This window comes from Silurus meridionalis, chromosome 13, assembly GCF_014805685.1.
Source record: "Silurus meridionalis isolate SWU-2019-XX chromosome 13, ASM1480568v1, whole genome shotgun sequence".
NCBI lineage: Eukaryota > Metazoa > Chordata > Actinopteri > Siluriformes > Siluridae > Silurus > Silurus meridionalis.
Window position 1 is genome coordinate 22,713,709 of NC_060896.1, and position 20,664 is coordinate 22,734,372.

The 20,664-nt window shown below is 39.2% G+C and overlaps 1 protein-coding gene across 1 annotated transcript in view; it reads right to left on the bottom strand.

Moving 5' to 3' along the window:
* Nucleotides 1–20,215, bottom strand: part of large2 (LARGE xylosyl- and glucuronyltransferase 2) — an 82,232-nt gene extending 62,017 nt beyond the window's left edge. The window contains exon 1 of the mRNA XM_046864917.1: nucleotides 19,706–20,215. The gene's annotated coding sequence lies outside the window, so the exon portion shown is untranslated. The remainder of the gene's footprint in view (nucleotides 1–19,705) is intronic.
* Between the last annotated feature and the right edge of the window lie 449 nt (nucleotides 20,216–20,664).

Sequence of the window (20,664 nt, forward strand, 5' to 3'; positions counted from 1 at the left end):
AGCTATTTCACACCCTCTTCCCACACCAGTCCTAAGGCATGTTTGAGAGGTGTGCATGTAGGAGTGGGCACGTTCGTATGCCAGCAAATTACAACTGTGGAGTGAGTTCGCCTCGCGATTTTCCCCCTGAATTAGACCGTGCTATTTGCAGCTGTTTCACGAGGGCATTGCCTCACTCACCAGTAGGACACACACAAACACCCACACAAACACACACACTCTAGCGAGCCGAACAACAGCGGTGTCATTAGGTAATGGGCTGTGCTCTTTTCAGGAACGACCCCCAGGTTAATGAACATAACGGCATCTTTTCGTGCCTCATTAGATCTTTACATCTGCCCACAGCATCAGTGTTAATAATAAAGTGCTACGCGGAGAGAGTGCAGGAAAACAGCTTCGAGTTCAGCGCTATGTTTGTCACCGGTTATCACACTCAACAGCTGTGTGTGCATATGGAGCTATCCTACTTGAAAGAAACCTGTATGTGCTCGTTAGACTATGAAACCTGGTTGTGTCTTCATACTGTAGGAGTTGATGGAGACGTTGAAGAAAAAACTGTATTTGAAAATCCATATTAAAAACATGCATTCAGGGCAGGTTTAAGGCATTTAAAAGCTCTGAGCAAAATTTATATAGAAGACCCCCAGGCCTCCTTTCCTCCACCTTTAAGAGTAAATACAAAGCACTTGAAACAAATATAATTTCTAACCTTTTTAATTATACAAAACCTGTTATCAGTACTTTTAAATATGCATATTATGTATTTACATAGATGTGCATATTAATTAAGGTCAACACTATAAAAAAGAAAAGAAAAAAAAATTATGAAAGGTCGTCTCGACCAGCCCTTCTTATTCCTTGGCCATAGACACGTAGCTGCAATTGCTGTTTTTATTTACAAACGTTTACTTTTTCTTTAGTATTTTGAAAGTCGGTTCCTGACGAAATGTCACTGCACAGTCGACAAAGTCTTAATGCAGGGTGTTTGCGCTGTTTTGGAATAAACCGGCTGCAAATAACAATCCATCTTCAAATGGCGCTGACGTCGATCAGCAAGATGAGGCTCTGTTTAGCTTCTCACTTACCAGCCCCCGAGGAATGCGTTCGTTTTGGTGCTTTCAGGTTTTCAGGATTTTTTCATCACTGCCTCTTCATGCATTCAGGGGGTGGGGACCCACATTTAAACTGTGATGTTAAATGGTTACATTTCAGGTAAGTGGCAGTTATTTTATAGCCAATTGACAAAGTGCCTAGTCTTACAGTCTTGATTGGTGAACTAGAACGGTGGTCCCTAGCCCCCGGCCAATTGGTACCGGGCCGCACAGAAAGAATACATACAACTTACATTATTTCCGTTTTTTTATTATTTGATTCTGAACAATGTTTTATTTTGGAAAATGACCGGATTCTCTCCACCACATCTGTCTATGACTCACTCTTGATGCATGTCATGATGCCTCGGCCACATGTTTTACCTCCATCCGCTACCTTCTTAAAGTGGCTGCTCCGGCCGCTAACACATAATACATTACAGCTAAAATTTAAACCCCCAAGCGAGCAAAATAAACAACACAGTGGATTTACGTTTATTATTATATTTAGAAAATACCAGTTTCTATGGTCGTATCATTTTATTTTGTTGTATTTATCCACCAAACCTTGAAGGTCGGTCCGTGGCGCAAAATTAGCGCAATTGCCTGCTCTGCCTATAGCTAGCACTGATGTGTTACACTGTGCAAACACTGAGCATTGCTTTTGTCGAGTTGTATAGATGGACACTATGATAAAAACGACTTGCAAAGTAAAACTTCTAGGACGATCCAAGTTTGTTCTAATTGTCTGACTGAGCGTTAGGAAAGTCCCACATTGGATTATATAGCGATTTATCTGTTAAACAGGTTGCAAAGCAGAGCCAGTCATAAAAACATTCACTGGTTCTCTGAATCAGCAAGAGCAATGTAATAAAAGGTACTTCTCAGAGAGTCAGTGTATATTAAGGTATTTGTGGGGGGTTTTCATGAAATGCAGTCTCAGCAGATGTGTCAATGGACAACAATGTATGTTTGTGTTCAATACCACTTAATTACAAAATCTCTGTTCCACTTTTCAACCAACCTGTCCCAATTGAACTCTGCTGCACTGAGAAAAAAACGCATTTATTATTGATTTGATTGTCATTCTTAGTGGACTTATTAGCAGAAAGTAAGCGCAGTTTCTTTCTTTCTTTATTTATTTTCTACCACAGAGCATTACGAAGGCTGTTTCTTTTTGTCTCTTTGTTTAAAACCCACATTTTCTATTTATGCCTTTTCGCTCTCTCGCTTCTCCATCCTCCAAATTCTGTTTGACCAGCTCCCAGTGGCTAAATTAGATCAGCACCCTACTGCCATTAGCTCCTTCATTTAAAGAGATCTATGCAGTCATAAGGGCCGTTTAGACTTAATTACGCCGCCTGGGTGTGTGTAGCCGGTGGGCACAGGCCACTCAGATAGGGAGATTATTGAGTTTTAACGCTCTTCTAATGGAGTTCTCTCTCACACTGCTCTCCTTCATTCAACCCACAAGCAGCGTGTTTAGATGCTTTAAAGCTGTAACACTGCTCCACACCGATAAGGAAACGTGACCAAAGCCATTGATTTTGCCCGTAAGGATTAGAAACTGAAAGGAGCTCACGCAAGGTGGCTGAGAGGGAGTTCAAAGAGAGTCATCTTGCCATATGCTGGCAGGTAACGATCAAATGTTGAAGCTACACCATGTAGACAAATGTGTTGGGACACCTGACTCCCACATATGCTTTTTCTAGTCCCAGTCTATTAACAGAAAGTTGATGGCGCACAATTTATTGGACGTCTTTGGATGTGCTAGCATTAAATTTCCCCTTTACTTTAACTAGGAGACCCAAACCTGTTCCAGCATGACATGCTTCATGCACAAAGTGAGCTCCATTAAGATATGATTTACATGGGCTGGAGTGGAAGATCTTGAGAGGCGTGGTGTGGAAGATCTTGAGCGGCCTGCTATAGAGCTCTGACCTCAACCCTACTGAACACCTTTGGGATGAATTGGTACACTGAAAGCACCTGGTCACATCACCTACATCTGAACACGATTTTGGCTGAATAAGCACTAATCTCCACCATTACACTGCAAAATTTTGTGGGACTTCTTCCCAGAAGAGTGAAGGTAACAGCAAATGTGAAATGTGATGGACAGAAAGCACACATGAATCTTATGCACAGCTGTTATAAATATTTTCTATTTAATGTACATGAATGATTATGAATTACTAAGTGAAGGTCAGAATCATGAAAGCTTCTGATCACTAAATTAAAAAAAATGATCATTAAAAATTTTAACCATTATTCCAATTTTTTATTTAGTTATTTATTTGGTGGATGCATAAAGCTCAGGGTGCAATGACCTTACTCTACCACCTGGGGATTTTAACTCACACCTTTGCTTATTTGCACCAACCATAACAGCAAATACTGCTCTAAAAGCATTACCGTAATTTCCGGACTATAAAGCGCACCCATGTATAAGAATTTGACAAAGATTTTTATTTTAAACATAAATAAGCCGCACCTGTCTATAAGCCGTCTACATTGAAACTAATAAACTTTACACAGGCTTTAACAAAAGACAGTGTCTGTTACACGGTGTAACGGGTGAAATATGTTGCGCTTCCTTTAGGAGCATAGCGGTATTATGGGAATAGCCTCCGCCGCATTTTTGTGTGCAAGACCGAGGAATATGCCCTTATTATTTTCTGATGCTCACTTCTAAGTTTCTTTGACTAAGCTGTAACGATGTTGCTAAGAAAAATAAAAAAGCACGAGTTTTGGAAACCTGTCTGTGCTTATATGGCTTGTATCTAAACAGTAGCCAACCAAGAAAGTCATTGTTCACTGTCTTCCTCCTTCCTTTCACAACTATTTCTCTCGGGAGTTTATCTTTAGTCATCGTCGTGCGTTTAAAAAAAAGTTTTTTCGCCCGATGCCCTGCAGCTCAGAACACAGGTGAGGTGCGTTTTTTCGTTTCCATTTGGAAATTTCATTGGTCTAATGTTATGGGGTTCAGTTTTCTGGCTTGAAGTCTGTGAAACCGGGAAAAACCCAGGAAAAATTCATAAATAAGCCGCTTCGATGTTTAAGCCACGGAGTTCAAAACGTGGGAAAAAAGTAGCGGCTTATAGTCCGAAAAATACGGTATATATTTTTTGCAACATATTGAGTATTGGAACTATATCCATATAAGGACATATTTACACCTGGTTTGGCCATTGGAAATGCTTTTCCAATGCCAGATATGAGTTGTCTCAGCTGTCTACTCGTGGTCCAATCGGCATTTTAAAGCCATGTTTGTGTTTACATTACATCACATTACACCTACCTGTAAAAGACCACCCTCTCCTGGATTACTAATAAGCACATCCTCGCTACTTCCTGTGTCACAGTCTATACAAAGCCTGTCCAAGTATCGCACTTTTGCGATGTCCTTCCATACCTGAACGTTCAAGTACATTCTGTGCCTTGTAAAAGGTTCCTGCTACTTGTATGCTTCGACCCTTGCCTTGATTCCTGATTGCATTATGGATGGATTCTATCTTCTGTTTCAAAATGTCATGCCTGCTGTGTTTTGACCTTTGTTGGTGTTATTGACTGTGCCTTTGAATTGTGTCTTGTATCGTCAATACACCTCTTACAAATGCATACCCAATAACAATCTCACCAAGATTCAAACCAAAAGCCCTCCATTATATAATTAACATGGTCCATGATCGGTGGCTTCAACAAAATGAAGATGCTAAGCAAAACTGCCAAATGTAATGAGACAAATGTTCAGAGCCTGTCAAAAGGTTAGAAACACCTAGTCTTTTATTGTTTTTGAGCGATACATGCGTGTTCCTTGTGTTTAAATGCTTCAAACTAGGTCATTTGACTGTATGTAGATTTACTTTGACCAAACAAACATAAATGTACAGATGCTGAACATTATTTTTATTAAAAAACCTTGAAAGCAAGCAGAAAAGTGGCAGAACTCAGGGAAGCTGTTCAACTAGCTGCTCTGCTTAGACCCCACTGTGAACAAAATGGATCGTGAATAATTTAGAGTGGCAGATTAATACCGACACACACAAGCATACGCAGTGAGCGCTAACTTCATTTCATCACTTTTACAATTTTCAATGTATTTCACCCTCTTCATATGAGTCTACTGAGTAAACTATGCATTTTTAACAGTACCCTGTCGACCACACACACACACACACACACACACACACACACACACACACACACACACACACTTACGACTCCCACGTATTTTTCCGGTGGAATGGGGATTCTATTTAAAACCCTTATGTACTCCCACAAACACTCAGAGGCCAGTAGTCAGCTCACTGTGTGTGTATGTGTCTGCATGTGTGTGTGTGGGGGGAAAAAAAACACTCTACCTAAAATACAAGTCTCCACCCACTGTGATCATGATCACGCATTTCAGGCTGAAATCCTTCAGCTAAAAGGGTCCTTCAGATAAAATCACAAGGGGGGGATGTGTCATCAGTGATGAGAACAAAGCCACATGTATAGATATCTGGACAAAAATACAAAACTATGAATGGATCAATTACTAATGCTGGTATGTATTGGTATGCACCCACCGTCTGCTCTATTCATTATTAAACAGAGATCCAATCATTTTAGTGCCCCATCCTAATTTTTACTACTTACACTATGTACAAAAAGTCTGTACTCTATGCATAATATACATCCTATACTGGAAAAGAGCCTTGTTGCCTTAGTTACACACATTATCACTGTAAACAAACGTCTTGCATTACACTTCAATAGTGAAGAGGCATCAACGACCACCACGTTGGCAAGTTAAATTCGGTCCATCACACCATCACAAAATTCTTTCTCCTCCCTCGCACAAGAAGATGTGGGCAGTTTTGGCTGAGAAGTGTCCGCTGATCCATTCTTCAAATATCTGCTGGAGATAAGCTCCACTTCAGAGGTTTTTTTCTTGCCTTATTGACCACTGGCTTGCTCATTAAAGATAAACTTATAGGAAACAAACTTATAAGCACTAAATGTATACATTTCAACTTTATCTCTGTAAAGCTGCTTTGGGACAATGTCCATTGTTAAAAGTGCTAAACAAATAAAAATAATTTTTTACTTGGGTTAAGGTTCCCTGGTGGTCTAGTGGTTAAGATGTGGCGCTCTCACCGCTGCGGCCCAGGTTCGATCCCCGGTCAGGGAACCAACCCCAGCCACTTTCAGTGCAGGTCTCAAGCCCGGATAAATGGGGAGGGTTGCGTTAGGAAGGGAATCCAGCGTAAAAACATGTGCCAAATCAAACATGCGGATAGTCCGCTGTGGCCCCCTAATGGGAGAAGCCAAAAGATTTTTTTTTTTAACTTGGGTAGCTTTGGGATACTCATTGCATCATACCATGAGTCTTTTCTCTGATGCTTTTTAGGTTGGATTGTAGGCGAATTGAAATGTGGCTCAGATTCAGCAATGGTCAAAATGTTACAGGAAAAAACTTGGTGGCTTTATGTGACTGTGCTACATCAATAACATCTAGGAGTGAGGACTTTGTTTCTCAGTAAAACGAAAAGGCTGGAATTGAAGCATTGAACCCAATTTCCCTCAATGGACCTCCACCTACCAAAATCCTGTTTCGTGACTTTGAGCTTTGCCTTGTGGTTTGGATTTGTTTGCTATTGCCAAATTACACTATTACTTTACAATTTAAAGTTTAGAAAAAAGACAAACTATTTTCAAAAACACACCTGAGACAATGTTCATGCTGGAATGAAATTTCTACACAGATATTAATGTCCTAATGGAATATCTTCACAGGTATAAAGAGAGCTATTTCCAGCAACCATCACTCCTGCTTTGCAGCAGCACACTGTAATAGCTAATCCAGGGTTATCGTGTTAAAAGGCTAATTGATCATTAGAAAACTCTTTTGCAATTATGGTAGCACAGTTGAAAAGCTTTGTGCTGATTAAAGAAGCAATAAAAGTGGCCTTGAGTATCTGGAGCATCAGAATTTGCAGGTTCAATTATAGACTCAAGATGGGCAGGAAAAAAAAAAACTCTCTTCTGAAACATGACCGTCTGTCTATTCGTGTTCTAAAAAAAGGGAGGCAATTCCATGTAAAAACAAAGCCAAGTCACTGAAGAATTTATAAAACTGTGTATTGCTCACTTCACAGAAGAGTACACACTGGTTTTAAACAGGACAGAAAGTAAATTAAAAGGCCCTGATGCACAACTGAGCACATCAGAGTCTCTAGTTTGGGAAACAGATGTCTCAGTCAAGAGGCGACTCCAGGATGCTGGCCTTAGAAGCAGAGTTGGCAAAGAATTATCTAACAGACCACTGTCCAAAGATTACGATGTGTCAAACACAGAGGACAGAGTAAGATGGGGGGGACCACAAACCACAAACAAACTGAATCAAATTCTGGAGAAATAAAACATAACGTTTTGCTCATTTTCATAAAATCCATTTATATGAATAGATTTTAAATCTTAAATGTCCCCATAAGGTAAACTGTCATTTGTTGTGGTTCTGGGCTGTGGGTTGTGTTACTTTTAAACAAATCTGAATGGAGAAACTTGCCATGCCACCATCATTTATTCCAAATAAGACCTTCTCCTGATCTATAAAGCAACTTTTCTACACTTCAACTACACCAGTGAAACCTGGTATAAAGTTCATCCCTCTCTCTCATCATTCCCATTAAAATCTGAAACAGAGCAGCTCTCACACACTGCACATCTGACCTCGCTGCCCTTTCTGAATATTTAACAGTTTTCAGTGCCCACTCTCCCTCTCTCTCGCTTTCTCTCTCTCTCTCCCTCACTCTCTCTCTCTCTCTCTCTCTCTGTCTTTCTCTGTCAGTTTGCTTCTTAGTCAGCATTAAATTGTACTGCTTCGAGAATTCGGGCCTTGCTGTAAATTAGCACAGAGGTCATGGACATGAGAAGAGGTCAAGAGAAGACAATGGCTTACTTTGCATGTACCAGGCATGCACCATTTATGTTTTATACAATATATAATTGTTAATGTATCCGTTAATAAATCCCAACACCATCCCCAACTCTGTGTTATTCTCGGAATAACGTGTCCTGCATAAGCCTCATTTGAGGAAGTCGGTCACATTCAAAAGGCAGCCCAAAGTAGGTGTTTTATTCCGATCTTGCCGGCTCCCAAGGGAATTGCTTTTGTTTTTAAATTCCTATGTTCTGATGGATACTAATGCACACCTTTAGAACAATGCTGCCTTCTGTTCATTTTAGACAAATTTCTAGGATGTTTGCTTAGGAAAGTTTATAGTCTAGTTTAGGTTAGTTTAGGAAGTCTAGGAAAATTTTTTTTTATTATTAATTTCATCAAATATCAATGACAGATTTAACTTGTCAATGCTGGAAAATGCACATGGTAAGGGCAGGACAGTTCACAGCTAGGTATGTGTTACCTAATACACGTTGCTTCATGTTGTCCAGTTATTCAACTCTGCATGCATTAAAACCGTGTGTCTCAGTATAAATATACCCATTCTAAGGAGCTTGAGCAATAATACCAAAAATTATCAGAATACGAACGTGAAAAACATGTAACAAATTATTTGTGGCCACATTACATGTTCATCCAAAATGGAAATTTGCATGCCAATGTAAATGTAAGTTCACATAAGTGGAAGAGGGAAGATAGCACTTTTCTCATTACAGTATGTTACACCTTCCTGTTACACAACATAAGCAGCTGAGGTCGACCCCATGTCTCAGAGAAAGATCCGTATTTTTCGGACTATAAGCTGCTACTTTTTTCCCACGTTTTGAACCCCGCGGCTTAAACAACGAAGCGGCTAATTTATGAATTTTTCCTGGGTTTTTCCCGGTTTTACAAACTTTAAGCCAAAAACCTGAGCGACATAACATTAGACCAATGAAATTTCCGAACGGAAACAAAAAAACGCACCTCACCTGTGTTCTGAGCTGCATGGCATCGGGATAAAAAACGTTTCTTTTTTAAACGCACAACGATGCCAAAAGAAAAACTCCCGAGAGAAATAGTTGTGGAAGGAAGGAGGAAGACAGTGAACAATGACTTTCTTGGTTGGCTACTGTTTAGATACAAGCCGTTGTAACGCGTTGAGTCAGGGTGAAGGGAGAGCTCGCTAACTCCAGTTGCAACAGAAATCATATAAGCATAGACAGGTTTCCAATACTCGTGCTTTTTTATTTTTCTTGCCAACAGCGTTAAGGGTTAGTCAAAGAAACTTAGAAATGAGCATCAGAAAATAATAAGGACATATTCCTCGGTCTTGCACACATGCAGTAATAGCGGAAAAATGCGGCGTCAGGCTATTCCCAAAATGCCGCTCTGCTCTTAAAGGAGCCACAACATATTTCACCCGTTACACCGTGTAACAGACACTGTCTTTCGTTAAAGCCTGTGTAAAGTTCATTAGTTTCAGTGCGGCTTATACACAGGTGCTTATTTATGTTCAAAATAAAAATCTTTGTCAAATTCAGTGGGTGCGGCTTATATATCAGTGGGTGCGCTTTATAGTCCGGAAATTACAGTAATCTAATCATAGGCATCTGTGAGTTCACGTATGTGGAAGAGGGAAGATAGCACCTATGTTACACCGTCCTGTTACACAACATAAGCAGCTGAGGTCGACCCCATGTCTCAGAGAAAGTACATCATATGCATCACCCTGTGGTTTGTGAAATGGGGAAGCTTTAATGTACTTTACATGTGTTAAAAATTAGGAGATAAATCTTTTTATTTGTGTCACAAAAAGAGACGCTCAGACAATCAGGCAGACACTTTCGCACGTTTTACACAAATTCATTAATAATCAGATGATGTGTCAATGATGAGGTGTGAAAGAGAGATAAGGATTACTAAAGTGCAGAAACAGACTGTTAGAACAGGTTCAAATGTAGAAGCTAGTACATCTTTTAAGACTCATACTGCTGCTTAAGGGTTTGTTATATATCTACTTCTTAGAGTTGACTGAGACGAACTTCAGAAAGCCCTGAGCTTTGTTAGTATTTCACCATAGTAGGAGGATCTCAGTGATGTACCAGACAAAGGGGGAAATGAAAAGTATAAAAATATATAGAAAACAGACGTTTTTTTTTATTGTTATCCTTTCAAATCACTGAGACTAATGAGGATGCTCTTGTTTTTACATGGAATTGTCTGAATCAGAAGGGATGATCGAAAATATGTATTTAAAATCATGATTTGAGGCTTTTCAGAGCATAATTACAACTGAAAACTTGTGAAACTTTTCTCCACCTCGTCCACTATTACGATTTAAACCTGAATGGGCAATCCTATTTTAAAATATAGCAAATGGCCATGTAATACAGACGTAATACAAACGTAAAAACACGGTGCAATAAAATACGCACCAAGAAACATAGAATTCGACTGATATGACCAACTAGGAATGGCGACCACGAGAAAAACAAACAAGGCACAGTGAGTGCAGGTTAAGGTAAGGCTTAAATACAAGTGCTGATTAGAAGTGCATGTGGAACAGGTGGGAAAACAATCACGTGACATGGTTCACGGTGGTTCAGTGCAATGGTCGTTTTGGTTCAGTGAGGTTCAATAGCTGATAGGAAATATAGTTTATTTCCATAATCATGGCATAAACACTGACTTCGGGTAAACAGCCCAATGAAGCATGACTGGGCATGCTGTTATAGGAAAATAATCAGTTACTAATAATCAGTTACTAAGGTTTTTTTATCCTATAATTCAAATAATGTAAAGTTTTATCTGTTTATATTACAGTAGTTTCCCAAAACTGATATACATATACTGTACATTGCAGGAGGCACTATTATCTGAAAATAATCAACACTGGCCGATCAATCAGATTTAAGAAATTCAACAGCTCTGTGTTATAAACCTTTTTAATGATTGTACATAAGGAATATGATTCATTTTTGATTTTCACATATTAGGTCAGACATGTAAATTACAAAAGATTTAAAGCTGTAGCATTTGTTTCTTCTACTCACTGAATAAAATATGTAGCTGCTGCATGCTTCTTGCTGATAACAGCGCTTTCATCTCGGCCTTTAGAAATTTATCTACAATAATATATTGCAATGTGCTGTGATGATCGCTTTGGAAGAGAGTCAGTGTCAGTCCTACCCTCCACGCGTCTTTACTGGCCAACGTGGAGCTGTGAGGGAAGTGCAGAATAGTTGTTTTTTTGTTCGAAAAGCAACTTCTCCAAACTGCCACATTCCTCTCCGTCCCCCGCAGGTGTCGGAAGCGCGTTCGGATGTAAATTTATTTAGAGGCTTCAAAATAAATCCGTGTTCCTGGAAATCCCTGCAGGAGGAAAGAACGGCTGAATACAGCTCTTTAGAGCATGCTACTCTACTGCTGAGTAATGAATTACTTTCACTACATGCATCATGCAGACTTGCGGTTCTGCTGAAAACAATTGCAGAGGAGAGGATTAGATCTGACTGTACATACTGTACAATGGCTATATTGCATAATGCAGCTTACAATAGATTACAATGACTTACAACTTACAATGCTTGCAGACTTACAATGTGCTGCTGCAAAGAATGGGAGAATGAATTTTAGGACACAATCATGCCCCATGCACGGACAACCACGCCTAAATGGAAGAATGTGACCATAATAGCTAATCTGTTGTTGACAGAAGGGTCTATAAACCCACCCAGGTGTATAGGGGCTGATGAGGCACATTAAACAGCACCTCCTACATGAAGCAGCAAAGCTCAGTCATATAAAACTCCACAATGGGCTTTTGTGTGTATAAAATCCTGTACAGCTCCAGTGAACAGAATGAATGGAGGGGGAAAAACAGTAGGAAAACCGGCATTTCTATGTAGCAGTGGTGATGTCACATAAAACACCAATACGACTCTCAATACGACTCTCAAAACAGCCTCAGGCTACAAATGAACATATTAACCAGACAGTTATGCACGGCAGTGCCTGTGCATAAGTACCCCCCCGCCCCAATATTTTCACAGCCAGGAACGCAAATGGATTTGGTATTATGAGTCACGAATTGCCACTAATAACCCATAATAGTGAAATGTGCAGAAAGTCAATACAGTTTGCTGAATTATTATAAATAAATAAACAAAAATATATGTAAATGTTGTGATTGTAGAAGTATTCATCTGTTTTTTGCAATGAAATGATTTCAAGCTATCATAAGTCACATAAGTTAATTAGCTGAATGGATTTCACTTTCCACGTGCCATTTGTGTCATGTCTCAGTATAAAGTACCTATTCTAAGGAGCAATAATAACAACAAAAAAAAAGAACAAGCAAAAATGGCAGGATACAAATGTGAAAAGCATGCAATGAATTATATGTTCATCCACCGATTACATTCTGAGGAAGGGATCAATGTCTATGCAACCAACAGATATATGCCTTTTTAAGCTTTAAATAACCATGTTTGCCCCATTTTGTACTATTTGCTCAACTATAAGGTTAATTTGGATTCCCAGTTTGTGTGTTGGGGTGTGGGGGCCTTCAAAAACTTATGGACAGGGAAAATGTATGTGGTTCAGGTGTGATATGAATTTAAACAATTCTGTTAAAGCATAAGTCACGTAACCTCAGGTTATCGTCATACTAAATACATTTTTAACGCCCCTGTAGAGAATCAATGTAAACTCATAATTTAATAGCAAAGTTACCAATGCTTTTTTATCTAGGCTTATGAAACACGGCTCCAAAGCTGGTTTAGTCCGTCATTGTGTTGCAAAACATTTACAGAATGAAACAATGCAGTGTCAGATGTTGTTACAGTCAAGCACTGTACTAGCCTAATCATGGTTGACACCAAAAATATGCAAGAAGAATGTTAAGACAGGGTTTAGAAATTTACATTGTGAAACAGCAAATTATGAATACCCAGGATTAAGTGTTAAACACAGGGATTAACTATGAGAAGTGTGAAATATAAAACAAGAAAACCTAGAATTCTGTCCCTGCTATTGCTAACAGATACTTCCATTAGTAATATAATGGCAGCAGTTAGCTAGTCAGCTGTTATTTTTTTTAGCTCTGTGTGAGAAGTAGGAGAAACTATTAAGAAAATAGCATGAAAACGAACAAAAAAAAACACTGTTTCTGGCATATCACTTTCCCAAAGTTCATTAATCTGCAAGGTTAATGTTTTCCTCAGGTAAAGTTTATGCTAGAGGAAGCTAATTCTTTTTTGTGCTACTGCGCACTTTCCTGCTCCCAGTAAACTGTTCTTTCTGCCTTGTAAACTTTATTCGTACTAGTCTAATTTTACAGATTGTTTCCTCTGCATTAAAAAAAATTGTGCTTAAAGTGCAAAAAAGAATAAACCGATGCTGCGAAAAGCCGGAAACTTCTGTGCATGAATATTCTTACATAATCTCATAAATAATTTATGCTCTCACAAGGTATATATATTTATGATAATTTATTCAACACGATATGGCATGAAACTCGAAAATAGAACGAATGTCTGATATCTTTAGTTATGGCCTATTACTTTCTGTACGGTTATCACAGTGAGTTTAAAGGGACAAAGAGAAGACAAGTATTAGTCAAGATAAAAACAGAAACATGGTCGTTTGTCAAAAGAAATATCACTACAGGCTGCTTGGTTTAATAAAAATGTAAGATCTATACACAATCCCCAAAAAGCTTAATTCCCATTTGGTCAGTAACTTGCTTGAGTCCATTTCGTTCATCAACAGTTAAGCAACAAAAATAATGAAACAAATATATAGTTGGTATAGCATATGTTAAGAAAATGAGGTAATATAATTTATTGGTCATCATTAAACAGTGTTTAAGCTATGTAAAAATGTAGTTAAACATCGAAACCTAGTTTTTCTCTAACATATGGAATTCTCTTATCAACTCTACACTGCTATATTGGCATTGATGCAAATGTTAAAAGTTTAAGCAAGCAATATTGAATGAAAAAAATTATATTAAAATTACCCGAAGCACCAAAAACATTTAAATATCTATAATATCTTAGTTTAAAGCGACATCCTTGTAGATAGCTATCTCAATTTTGCACTGAGGCAAAGCTGTAATAGTTTCCGGGATTCATTGACACCAGTTCACACCAAACATTCTCCTGAAGTGTTAAGGATTAGCAGTTAAGCTTCAGTTGCTCCATACACATTCTATATGCAGTATTAGGACTTCTAAAGAAAAAATATACTATATTCAAGAGAGTATTGAATACAGGCGAATGTTTGTTTGCTATAAGCACTGATTAGCACCAGTGTTTTCCTTTCACTCTGTCTGTCAGTAAGTTTATCCTGATGAATTCCTTGGATAACATGGTATGTTTACTGCTGCTCATTCAAAAACTAGCATGTCTGTGGCGTTTTAACAAATCAATGATAAAACTTAGTGTGAAAAAAACGATGGGTTATTGGTTTGCAAATGTACCATCATAACAAATAAATGGCTTTTTTTCCCTACAATGCAGTGTCTGCTATACAGCCCCAAAAAATGCATATAATAAAACACACTACACACTGTAACACAATGTGCAAAATGTAACACAATGCACATGTGTAGAAAGCATAAGCTGGGAGATTCTACTCACTTCATATATAACATTTCTGGCTGCCGGTGCAGTGGGCTCATTTAAATAGTTTCGGATTTCCACCAATCTGCTTTCAGATCAGCAATATTCTCCCTTTTCTCCTTCACCTTATCAGCGCTGTACACACTCGCACTCTCGGGGCTCTGATAAGAGAGAGTGTGTGTTTCATTCTGCCACGCTCTGCTGGTGTCCACCTCACAACAGGCCTCTTTCCTGCGCAAATCAGCCCCCATTATTCCAGACAAAAGCTTTCGACCCCTCACTTTGGCACCCTCGGTAGCTCAAACACCATCTTCACCACCTCCCCCCTACCCTGCAGGGTCAACGGGCCACACTTCTCTTTGCAAGTAGCTTTTGTTTGTCTGATCACTGTTGCTGCCGTAATGCTAATTTTTAATACTAAGAAACAGTGGCAGACAATGTGCATGTGAATAAGGAAGAGCCAGCAGGTCGGATTTCGTATTTACTGAGAGAAAGACTGAGAGAGTGTGTGCGAACGAGACACAGCTAATGCAGGGATGATTAGAGCGATCGCAATCACATGCCGTGGGAGGCTATTGACAATAGAGGAGAGATGAGCGTCGAACTCGTTTATCATCTGCTTTGGCGCTTGATAGCTCAGCGTGCCACTCCGCATGAGAACAAACACTAACTAACATTCGATAAAGCGTTTCGAGCTTCATGATCTTAATACCAGGGCACAAAGCTGCCATTCCTCTTAATAGAATTCAAAGAAGTTGCGTCGTCGTCTTCTCAGCTTAGGAACAAACATGCTGTAGAGACAGCTCTCGATGTTTCGGTCTCATACACCTAAGGAACAAAAGACTAAATATTTCATTGGAGAAAAAGATTTGTATGAATTTTTAACATCCAGTAACATTACGCACCCCCGCCCCGCTAGGCCAAGTACATAGACATAGGGAGCACAAGCATCTAATGGGATAACCAAGTATTTTACAGCAGCAAAAAGCCTTTTCACAGCTCCCACTGCTCTCACAGAAGAAACTGTCAGTTAAATCAAAACAGCCTGATTGACACAGACTTTCTATCGCTTATCGGCGACACTGAATACTGCATGTTAGCAGATAAGCAGCCTGTCGCTACTATATGTAGTGCAGAGGTTGTTCTTCTTCTTTAAAAAAGCAATCAAATTAGGAATAAAATATTTTTTTTTCGTACTCACCACATTATTACATTATTGCATTAATCCAAGGTGCGTTTGTTTCTGAGACTAACAAACATCCTGTTTTCACTTACGTTATAGCAGGATATAAACAATTTATCCTTTAGTAGTTTCTCTATCTTTTCAATGTAATAAGTTTACTAATTTAAAATAAATTATTTTACTGAATTGGGTGAAAAAAATAACTGCTTTTATCTTGTTCTTTCTTCAAAATAAATGTAAAAGTAATCAAAATTTTGCAATTAGGGTACTATGGAACCACCCCAATGTAATTATTATGCAGACATTAAATCCTGAAATCATCTGGGAACTCTTTGTGTACTATTATTATTCAAACAATGTCTTATGTATAGAACAACGACTGTGTGTTGATTTTGTTTTCAGTTTATGAGCTTCATATGGTAATTGTTTATGCATATATGTGTGTCAAAATGAAGCACTAACCTCTATCCTTTTATTTAGTAACCTTTCTTTCATCACTGAGAGACCAGTCATGCTGATCAGGACATGCGCAGAGTTACACGGACGTGGGCGATGGAGAACCAAAGCGAGCGTGAGTTCTTCGTGTATTGATTTTCCTCTTTGAGTGTCGTGTTGTGTAACACCACTCCGACGCCGAGGCCCTTACACATCGGCCCTAAAGCAGATTTTCCCTCATAAACACAGGCGAGTGAATTATTACGCAGCTGAATGCTTGAAATTGGGTTTTTAAAAAACTGATAGGAGCTTAAAGCTCCCGGGTGACCTCAACGAAGACTGCAAAGCGGCTTAGCGCGACCCGACGGTGCATAATTCCTCTCTAAAGTAATGACACAGGGCCCGTGGCGAGCTTTTCCATTAGGATGGAGAAGCACTGCAATGACTGCCTACCTGCCAGAAGGAACAAGGTATTTCATCATTATTGTGCAAGACTATTCATCCCAGTCACGCCATCCAAGCATGGTTTATTAATAGAGTCAGATGTTATAGGCTTGTGTTTGTGTGTGTGAGATTGTGTACAAAGATTGAGCAAACCTCAGCCAATAACTCGAGTTTTTTCACATTAATCTTACTCAGGACACATATGACATTTACACCGAGGAAGACGGAGACAGAACAAAGACAGAAAAGAGAACTAATGAGCGAGAGAATCGGTGTGAATTTCAAACAGGAAATGTGATTTGAATCAGAAGCATCTCAGGCTCTGGGAGCCGTCCCTGGTTGCTTATACTGCAATAATATACACAGGCAGTATTTCAACACATTTCCTTGGACGCAGAGAAAGAAAGGAATCTCCAGACTTATGAAGGACAATTGGATGTTTCGGATTGTACTCATGAATTTAAAAAGAATGGAAATCATTATCTAATAAAACTCCTCGAACTTGTTTTATACTGTAGAATTCAACAATGGCATAGTGTGATAACATCGTTCCAATGACGATTCATTTCCAATAACATGCCAAAATGTGCCAAATGGCAAAAACCCTTGCAACTTAAATTTATCTCATTTATTTAACTGAGCAGCTATGGGTTTAAGGGCCTTGCTCAGGGGCCCAGGAGTGGCAGCTTGATGTGGCTGTGATTTGAACTCATGACCTCAAAGTCCACTGCCTATAATATAGGTTATAATAACCTTCACTCACGTGAAAAGGCTTTTCACTACATTTTAGAGCATGATTGTTAAGATTTTTTGATCATTCAGCCACAAGAGCATTAGTGAGATCAGTTACTGATGTTGGGTGGGGAGGTCTGGGGTGCGGGGGTTGTTCCGGTTAATTCCAAAGATGTTCAGCGGGGGGGTGAGCTCATTAACTTCACTTTGTGCACAGGGACATTCTGTTCTCCTGCTCAGTGAACTTTGAGATTTCTTTGTGCATGTGGCAAAGTAACAATAACTTTAACCTTTATATGGGGATGCTTTCTGATGTTTCCTGTGTTTTCTGCTTTAATTTCATTCAAATACATGAACTGTGAAAACCAACCACTCCAAACCAAAATCGATGTAAAGTACCAAATTTGTCTCTGATTCAGACTTAGCAAATATGTGTGAACTTTTAGAGTGCAGTTTTGATTTAATCAGACTGGAAATATGCACAGCTCTGAAGGAATACATTTACCTAAAAGTAAGATTTTTCTTACTGCAGGAAAACATTGAAACAAAAATACATTACACGACATGGAATATAGAGAAATGCTGGGGAATCAATTTAAAAATATCTTCACTAAACAACCAATGCACTGAATATAAGACAGACTTGGTAAGCAAAGTCTTATTCCAGGTAGCAAATAGACAGCTGACTTTTAAGATCCCTTATATCAAACATCCCTGCCTTTCCTACGATGACAGTCCTGTCATTTTTTATCGAATATTCAAATATGTGTAGAATAATAAAGTAAGTGCATGTAGGTCTGTGGGTTGTGTTTGCGTAACTCGGCTGAAATCGTAATGGAAGCACTGTTAAGCTCTTCTTCTTAGCTATCTTGTTTCTATGTTATCTGCAGAGAGCCATCTGCCATTCACTGAGTGTCAGAGGGAAGGTAAGCAGGCATTTGGCCACCCAAAGCTAAGCATGTGTGTGGGTGTGTGTGAGTCTACAGCAGGTGACCGCTAGCTGAACTATTAAAATCCTAGGACAGAATTCTGTGGAAAACCATGTTTTCCCTGCATGCATCCACTATTTTGCGGTGTTTAGTCAAAGATGAGTAACTGACTCCACAACTGATAAGGTGCGTGGCTTGACATATATGAAACAGGACTGCTGGAGTTGTTATCAGTGCTCGAAACTCCTCCACACACACCGACTCCTCCTATATCTAAGAGGTGCTTCCTTGTAAAAGGAGCTCTGTGAGAAAGGGATGGGCATGTAAATCAGAGCTGGTTAGAGTCATGTTTACCAGACGGAGCACAAGCGACGAGGAGAGGATGTGAAAGACCTGACAAGATTCCCGAGGATCAGCCCACAGGTTTTTTTTTTTTTCCTTCAGCAGACAGAAGACCAAACACACCAGCGACTAAAACTCGAGACACTCGCGAGCTTGTGATCACACCTTCTTCTCTGAGAACAGCAGATTCAGCACACACAGACACACAAACACATCAGGTGCAAAAAAAAAACAAAAAAGCAGACAGAGTTCGGAGGTGTTTGGAGAGTAACAGCTGCCACTGGATCACTTGGGGCGCTCAGCGTTTTGCGCTCCAGTGAAGAGGAATGTGGTTTAATTAGCAGTAACCTTTCCTGCATCCAGAGACCAGGCTGTCACATGCCTCTTAATACACACCCACACACAATCTGAGTTGGAGCTTTAGTAATTACAGGCTTTTAACACTCTCTGAATTAACAGTACCAACCTGGACATTTGCTTGTCACTAGTGTGATATATTTTGTATCTTATGCACGTATGCATACGTTCATTACCCATTGACAATATGTTTTCTTACAAGATGCAAGTTTTTCTTCTGCGTCTTGAAAGAAGACATACAAAAAAACACCTCTTGGTCATGTCAAAAACTAATTACCCAAGTCAAAGTTACAGTCTGTCTGTTACAAAAAGCTGACACTGGAGACTCCTTCCATAATTGTCAAATAAGTGTCTCCTCCCGAAAGAGCAAAAAACCTGCACAAATCCAATTCCACACATTGTTTATTAAGGGTTACAATAATAAATAGAGTAAATCTAGTACACATTAAAGGTACAAAAAAAATTTACTTATGATGATCCCAAGTCAATTCTGCTTGTAGTTTGGCTTTGACAGCTTAAGTTTGATTTCATTTCATATCAATAAACATGTAAAGACCAGCTCTGGGTCTAACCTTTTGTGTAAACCTGCAAGCACTTTATATGTATCATCTGCACAGAATGAAATACTATCTTACCTCACTATCCACGTGACAATTCAAAGCAATGAAAGAAATCCAAAGAAGAACAATCCTTAAAAAAAAAAGAATGAATGAAATGCTGCTAGATCCACGTGCTGGGAGGACAGGTGTCTTTTTTATCCCCAGGTGTTACAGGATCATGAAGACGGGATGAAAATAAAGATCGTTTCTCTCGATCAGAGATCGTCCTATCTCTCTCTCTCTCTCTCTCTTTCTCCCTCTCTCTTTCTCTGTCTCTATCTCTGCTCCTAAGATCAATGGAGAGAGAGAGAGTAAAACGAGTAAAGTTCCAGGTTAATAAAACTGGACTTCAGGCATGTGAGTGATCAGTCGGATCTCCAGTGTCATGTGCCCTGTTCTTGCACATCCAGAAACATTCATTCATGCACTGCACAGATGGAGAGATCGCTCAGAGAGAAACACTCCTAAAATCGCTTCTCTCTCTCTCTCTCTCTCTCTCTCTCTCTCTCTCTCTGTTCTCTGATACAGGCGCTGTATTCAGTGTATCTGGCTCTCTTTTGTACAGATCTGCTGCTGAAACGCTCACGAAAGACTCAGCTCTAAACCCATCCCCCTCTCTGCCCGCCCCTTTCTTCTAAGCCAATCAGAAGAAGGTGATCTCTCTTGCTCCCTCCTAAAACCACACCCCTATTTTAATCCTGATTCTAGAGGCTTTCAAGTAAATAACACAATGTATAAGTGAATATAAAGATTTTTATAATAATAATAATAATAATAACAATAACAACAGCAACAATATTAATATACAGCAACCAGATGTATATGTATAAAATATATATAACATTATGACCACCTGCCTAACATTGTGTTGGTCCTTCTTTTGCTGACAGAACAGTCCTAAACCATTGAGCATTAACAACTTAACTTCTTTAGTATTTTGAGCTACAGAAGATCGTCTGTTCGATCGGACCACACAAGCCAGCCTTCACACCCCA